The 7,970-nt window shown below is 39.6% G+C and overlaps 1 long non-coding RNA gene across 1 annotated transcript in view; it reads right to left on the minus strand.

Moving 5' to 3' along the window:
* Nucleotides 1–5,565: 5,565 nt before the first annotated feature.
* Nucleotides 5,566–7,970, minus strand: part of LOC103473362 (uncharacterized) — a 24,407-nt gene continuing 22,002 nt past the window's right edge. Inside the window, exon 4 of the long non-coding RNA XR_535009.1 lies at nucleotides 5,566–5,758. This is a non-coding gene — a long non-coding RNA (uncharacterized LOC103473362). The remainder of the gene's footprint in view (nucleotides 5,759–7,970) is intronic.

Consider the following 7,970-nt stretch of genomic DNA (forward strand, 5'->3'; position numbering starts at 1 on the left):
CATATCTTTTTATGATGAAGGCTTGAGCAGGGCTCCGGCAGATGTTCACAGCCTGGATTTTTGTTTTCGAACCAAACCCTGAGTCCAAACCTCTCCGCATGTCTGTCCCCGCTACGTTCCTCGGTCTTCACATCGCCGTTTGCTCACAAATGTCTAAAGAAACGGACGTTTTTACAGAGCAGCTGCATTTAGACTGAGATTAAATTACAGAGATGGGCTCTGCAGCCAGCCGTTTGGTGACAACTGTAGGTGTCTGGATGCAGGAGGGGACTATTTCATAATATGCGAGTCACGAATTTTGGATTTTAATGTGCACAAAAATGTATGCACTTTTGGCTCGATGGCATGAAATCTATCCACGTGCAGTGAACAATGCAAGGCATTTTATGTAAAAACAAAACAAAAAAAATTACAAGAAAAAGCCCTTATCAGTGACAAAAGTCTACATCACCAAACACTTAATATCCCTGCACTAAATCATGTTTGCAACTTTTTGGAGTCTTCTTTTGTGAGAACTCTGCTGAACGCGTCAGTCCCCGTGCAGAAGACCACACTTGAAGCTCAAATATCGATCATTTCCATAAAATGCCATCATGAAACTAATTGGTATCCCATACTTCACATCACATTTCCAGCGCATGAGAGTCAATAAAATGTGGTATTTGTGGGCTCGAGGACAAATCCACTTCAACATAAATGATCCAACATCCCCTCTCACTTATTAGCCCCACGCTGTATGGCGTTCACAATTGATATTTCAGCCTGATTTTTTTTTTGTGTGTGTGTGAGCATTGCAAAACCTTCTGGCTGAGAAAAGATTGATTTTACCCCCGCAGTTAGGGCATGTGAGAGTCTCTTTTGAGCCAAATGTGCGCAGAGTAATGGCCACGGTGCAGCACAAGTAGTTAATGCTCACTTAACTGAACCTAATAAAAGTAGATAAAAGTGCTGAATGTGATGGCATGAAAGCGAATGTGGAGAGAAAGCCGAACGATTGAATCGCTAAGAACTGTTATACATATATATATATATATATATATATATGTGTGTGTGTGTGTGTATAAATAAATAAATGAATACATATATTCCCCAAAAAGTCCTTAACAAACGCATGGCAGGAATCCCTGCAGACTGGAGGCCAGCTGTGCGGCGCGTTGCTCCGATGAAGACATTGTACGGTAAACAGTTCCAGCCCAGGTTTGTTGCAGTAAAAAGGCACCGAGAATGCGAACCGTGCACGCCCCAGCTGAGAGCCACTGCTATCAGATGTAGGGCGCAAACCACAGAGTGTGGGACCGTGTGGGGCAGACCACCCATGAGTGCACCTCCCCACTCCCCCCTTACCCCAACCTTCCCTTCCCTCCTCCCTCCATTTCATTTTCCCTGGCTGCAGCTGGATGGGACACAATGCTGGAGCATGGGAACGAACACCAGCCATCGGCAGCAGAGCTGCTCTTTAAACATGTTTTTTTTCTTCTTTTTCTTGCGTTAAGCATATGAGGACGTTCTCACTTGACTTTAAGTGAGCAAAGTTGTGTTTGTCTAAGGCTTTCTAGATGCCTAAGTGTGAGCCTTTATTTGTTGACGTGCCATCGAAAACTGACGTAGCCTTGTTTAGCTGTATGTCTGCATAAACTTCAGGCTCCAGTGTGTAATATACAAACTCACCGACAGATCAAAAATGTTCTTCATTTATTTGCAGTTTAAGATTAAAAACAAAAGAACATTTTTAAAAAAGTCTGCTTTTTATATCTAAAAAGCCAAAGATGTGAAACATGCAAAACCTTATTGGGCTTCAAACATTCTCAAATAAACCCGATTATATCAGTCACCATTCATCATTTCACAATTGTGATCTGCTTCCAAGCCTTCATCATCCTCACCTTGGGTCACTGAGATATGAAAGGGGAAAAAAAGAAAAAATGTCCATGCTCAAACCCGAAGCATTCAGCTGGTATGTTTAGGTTAACTAACCCCATGGGTTAATAAACTAAACAAAGGTAAACCGTGCAAAATGGCCACAATGAAAGCCAGGCTAAGTAAACGAAGCAGAGTTTACAAGATGCGAGGGTTTGCGTGAAAGTTTAATGTGAAACAGGTGATGGAGGGCGTTTTAACTCGGGGCTCAGAAGGAGAATCCTGTCAGAGAACAAATTATTGAAACGCAAAAACTTTAATTAAGGATGCCTGGTGTAGTTTGTCTATCAGAATGTCTCCTGATGTACAGCAAAATCCATTTTTGAGGGCACGGCTGGTAATGATGTCTAAATAAATCTAAGATAAATTCATCTTTTTGCTGCAGTGTTGTCATCTCACATAGTTTACTCCTCTCAACAGTGAGCTTTGAAGATCTCTTTTACCTTTAAAAGTAAAAGCGTAACATTACATCCTGCTGACCAGGCGAAACTATAAAATGATATTGAATTTACAATTTGTTTAAGACAAAAAATAAAAGATTCCTGTTTTGTTTTTTTTAAGTGTCACAAATGTCTAATCCGTGTAAAATATGTTCCTAGGTTCGATTAATCTACATATTACTGTTTTTACGGTTGTCTTAATGTAAAAAAAAAAAAAGTCTGTTTCTGCTTTTACACAAGTAGAATAAATATTTCATAAATCCCAAATTGAATCTGAGAATTCCATATTAGTTCATCCAATTCTGCTCTACTCAGTCTATATATTATACATTTTACACAAAAAGTTGTTAAATGTAAATGTTAATTGAAAAATTTTAAAAATTGCTACCAATGCTAAAGCAGAGCCGAACTTTAGCGTTGCTAGCAGCTAAAGCTAGCCAATTTTTGGTTCTATCAGGTGTCTTGGGCTAGCCCAATTAGCATCCTTTATTAGCTCGTTCTGTTAACACCAGCAACACAAAACCAACACTTCCTTTCCTACTTCAATTTAAGATCCTCAATCATAGAGTAGTGTAGGATGTTAAGCCTAAAGCTCTCAACTTTAGGCTTAAACGTTATTAGCAGTATTTAACTTTATTACATACTGCTAATAATAGCCTCCACGTATTTCAACAGACGAAGACGCGCATGCTAGCAGCAGCTGAAAAATGTTTGCAACACGGCTGGGATGAAGAAGGATGCTCTGTCTCGCGTAGCCATTTTCCGTTTTATGAAGATTAACACAAATATGCTTTACTTGAATGTCATGTTTTATCATCGTTCCCGTTTTTGAGAGCAGCTCAGAAAAATAGCCCTGCAGGTCACGTTACAGAAAGTCATGGAATACTAATAACAATTTCCTTGACATGCTTATGACCTTCAATATGTTAAGTATTCTTTAAAAACATGCTCCAGGCATTCATAATAAATGATGACTGTGTAAGAAAACATGTATTTCCTAACTAGATTTTTTTGTTTTAAATTTGATTTTCTGTATTTTTCAATCTGAGATTCTTCTGCTGAAATAAAGGAGATACTCATACATGAAAATGTTGTTTTGAGACAATTTTCACATATTATGTTAAAGGCACAAGAACATATTCTTAAAGATCAATACACTTTCAATTCCAATGAACATGTCACTGGAACTGGTAGACATTTTAAATATCCCAAATAAAAAAAACGAAACAACCAAAACAAGAAATAAAATGAACATAAAATGGAAATTATTGAACTCTTTTTAATTTATTGATTTAATGCGACAGGCCTACATGATGCAGTAACAACGGCATCTTTGATGTGTGATCTGGTGTATTGATTATTAACCGTAGTTTGATCATTTTCACTGCACAGGTTAGTGAATTATTCTATTTTAGGTGATTAAATTGTTTTCTGGACTTTGAAAGCATGGGGATGGGTAGTGAAAAGAAAATAATCTCCTGTCTCTTTTCGACCAACGCCTGCAGCTCGTAGTTTCTGCCTTTTCCATTTCATATCTTATCTGAGCGATTATCCATGGAGTCTTCTGTGAGTTTGTCTTCGCTTTGTGTGAGTTATTGCATTCTGTTTTTTTTTTTCTGCCGTTTTTCAGTTTCAGTCGGGGGGAACAAACACGGCGCGTGGAGGAGCTCCAGAGAAAATATGAACCCGAACAGCAACAATAGGCCCTCTTTTTAACTTTTTCAGACCACATCTCCCAATAAAAGCTGAACAAACAAACCCTGCCACTTGCGAGCGGCTGCTGTCCAGCTAGCTTCACAGGAAAAAAAAAAAAAAGAAGAAGAGAAGACTTGCGTTCAAAAGAGGGAGTGGGCGGAGGCTTATGGGTCTAATGAAAACTTCACCTTAACTGAAATAATAAAAAGCTCACCACCCAAACAGTGGTGATTTGTTCTTTTCCGCACTGTTTTCTCTGGGCCTCAGCTCGTCACTCAGGAAGCTTAAACGTTTTCCTTCGAGCCCCCGTTTTGTGGTCCACTCATTCTGCTGCGGAGATAATGTGGTGCGTATTTGAAAAAAAGACGTCAAATGTGCCCTGAACCGTGGCAAAACCGCACTGCTTTAGACGTCTGCGACTGAAAGCTGACGGCCTGCGAGGCGACGCGAGGTCGATTTGTACCGCCGCAGCGCCTTCCCCAGGAGAAGGCAAAAAGCCGGTGTAGCCGGCTAGCATGAAGCAGAAAGGGGTCTGTGAATGGTTACTGTTCAATTTGTATTCGGTTCCCCACTGGTCGCCGAGTTGAGATCAGAGCCCGAAAGTGAAAACACATGGGGAGGGTCAGCTGGATCAGAGGGGCCGCCACACACAAAGGCAGAGAGGAGGAAAAAGCCAATGGGAACTTGTGTGAAGAAATAGATTGAATAAACAGAGTCTGCAATGGGCTGCACCCTGTTATCCCATAATTTACACTGCATGGGAGCCTGGAAATCCAGGGCACGGCGTTTGGAGGCCATCAGCTTTCGCCTGCAAAAGAAGTGGCATTCCGCACCTCGTGCCAATCAAAAAAAAAAAAATATCCAGGCGTTATGGCTTCAGACATGTTTTGAATTCCCGTCGGCCTAATGTGTTTATTTTAAATATTCGAGGGAAATTGTTACATCACCAGCAAGCAATGTCTTCTGGTGGAGCCAAAACCCCTTTGAAGTATCCGGGAGCAAAACAGATTTAATAACATAATAACTCTGGAAATTGTATTTGTACAATCAGTAGTGAGGATTAAATGTGGAAGCATGAGATTGGGCTTTAACAAAACATAAAAAAATAAAAAAATTGGCAGCACCTTGACCAAACAAACTTCGCAGAGCGAGTAGTGATGAGGTATTGGGGTTGTGTTGGTTTGGCAGTTTCCCTCCACCCCGCTTTCCTCCTCAGTCCTGATGAAGCTCTTTTCTCCCACCTTGCTTTAATTACACTTCTGAGCACGGGAACCAGCTCCAGTGAGCTCAGCAGTAGTGAAAACACTTCTTAGAAAGATGTCCTGTGCGTTTCCAGAAGGATCGAGTTGCCGGTTATTCAAGCACATCAAAGCGGGATTTGCTCGAAGCGTGACTGAGCCGTTCATCTGCTTAATAAACAGTGAGCGGAGAGGAGCGCTTTATCACAAGATGGAATTTTCTCTGTGCGGCATTAACGATGTGACATCAGTGTTTATAAAGAAAACAGCTGACATGCTTTGATTAACATGACGCCAAACTTCTTATTTTTAATGCTTACGTACACTGTTGAAAAAAAACAAACAAAAAAAATGCTTTTCTGTCTAGATTTTCGTTCAGACTTCTGCAGCACATCATCTCGCTGCCGGGGTCCCCCAAGGCTCTGTACTGGGACTTCTTCTCTTTGCCACCTCATGGGTCACTTCAAGCTGGTAATAGTGAAATTATTACAATATAAGTTATGCTATCTCAACAAAGCCTGAATTTGATGTGGAAGATGGCCAAATTCAGAAGAACTACCCCAAATGCAACATAAAAACACAGATTACAGTGTGGAAATACACACAAGATCAACGTGGTTAACTTCCTAGATGTACTGTGTGCTGATAAAACTAAAATCTGAAGCGTTACATTTGGAAAAACTCAAGTCTGGGAATACAATCCCACCAATGAAGAACAGAACTGTGTTTTATGAGTGTTTTGCTACTGGCCTTCACAAACTGGATGGCGTTGCAGTGAAAGAACACAATACTAAAGCAACAACTTAAGACGCTCTCCAGGAACTTGACACTAGTGCACAAATGGTTATTCCAAGTGGGAAATGAGCCTCGGCAAACAGCCAGATTAGTTACAAAGAGGCTGACGAATGACACAGTCAATGTTTCTGGTGACATCATGAAGCTCTGATCTAAGTTTTATAGAAATGATGTGTCCAGAGCTGAAAGTGTGTGTGTGTGTGTGTGAGCAAGGAACGCACAAAGATGACTCGGTTACATGAGCTCTGTCCTGGGTCAAGATCCCAGAAAAGTACAGTGGGAAACTTGTGGAAGGATAGTCGAAACAGACAGCATTGCAAAATGATATGTACACTTTTGAATTATGAGCAGTTTTAAAACTTAAAAAAAATGTCTCTCTTATTATCCTGACACTTAGAAAATAGAAGAAAACCTAATCCTAATTACTTGAATCAGGAAAAGTTTAATTCCTGACGGAGCGAAAAACTAATGTGTCCTTTTATGAAGTAAGTTAAAGATGGAAACAGATTTTTATGGAGTACAAACTCTTTCATTTGTAATGGCTACAGTTAAAAAGTCTGATTTATTTTATTTTAATTTTTAGATAAAAAGAAGTCTGTAATACATCCATAAAACCAAACCTAGAACATATGTCAATATTAAGGTTTAATACAAAAAATCTGGTAAAAATGTGTTTGGCAAGTGTCACAACTTTGGTGTTAATATTTTATGGATCAGTGCATCATTTTATTGAATTTCTCTCCTTTGTCTCTTTTACGGTATACAATCTGTATCCTTTTGGTAGGAGAAAATATGATAAATACACACCCATCAATGCCTGACATATTAATTATGACACAAAAGGAGCATCTTTCCAAAAAAGAAAACAGTTCAGCTTATGCAAAATAATCTGGTTTTTTTTTTTTTTTTTGCATCAGGCTTTAAAGGATTAACAAATTTAGAGACAAAACTTCTAAGCTTAAACTAAACAATATACTCATATCTCCAACACCTTTCAGCGAATCGGTTTGTCGTCTTATTTCCAATCCTCTCTGGAATCTGAGACTGAGGTTAATTGAAATCAGTGTCGTCCCGATTGGAGAAACGAAGCGGATTATTCCGGCCTCTCATCTTGTCTGGTGTGATGGGCATTGGAGGAGGTTATCCAGCCTTTGAATCTCTCAGCTTATTTATCCAAGGGCTGGGCAAATACCCACAGCCCTTCTGCATTAGAGCTCTTTTTTTTTTTCTTTCTCCAAAACATTTATAGAAGACACAGCTCAGTGTTTACTCCACCATCTGCCTTCACATCTGCACTTAATATTTTTCTATTATTTATTTTTTTTGCTGACTTTTGTGCACAAGAAGAGCTCAGTCCTTTGTTATGACAAGAAGAGATTCAGGACTTTCTAAGGATTAATACTGTTTGCTTTCCTGCACACCCTCACAAAAACATCCCCAGGGTTCCAGTAGGCTAAAGCTGATATCTGGAACCGAAGTTGGCGAGCTCAGGCGGGACGGGATGTTGCCTTCAATTCATCTGCCACTCGCATTACTCAGCTGGGACTCATTGTCTCTTTAATTAATACATTTTTCCTCCCTTCTGCTCCATTGCAGTTGTGTTTTTTTCCAGCTATTTCGCGGTGGAAATATGTGCTGAGCAAATTTTGACCTCATCCATAACTATTATCCTTTCTACACTTCCTTTATTTCCAGGTTCTTGTTATAATTACCCTTTAGGTGAACTTATATGTCAAGTTTTAGTCTTTGTTAGAGCAACTCTGGAGGATGGTGGCGCATTTTGATCTAAAGATCAACCCATTATGAAGACTAAATTGACACTTTTATGTGCTTTTAAAGTATTTTGTGAGTGTATTTCTAGTTCCAACATACTAAGCGTTTATAT

This window comes from Poecilia reticulata, linkage group LG12, assembly GCF_000633615.1.
Source record: "Poecilia reticulata strain Guanapo linkage group LG12, Guppy_female_1.0+MT, whole genome shotgun sequence".
NCBI lineage: Eukaryota > Metazoa > Chordata > Actinopteri > Cyprinodontiformes > Poeciliidae > Poecilia > Poecilia reticulata.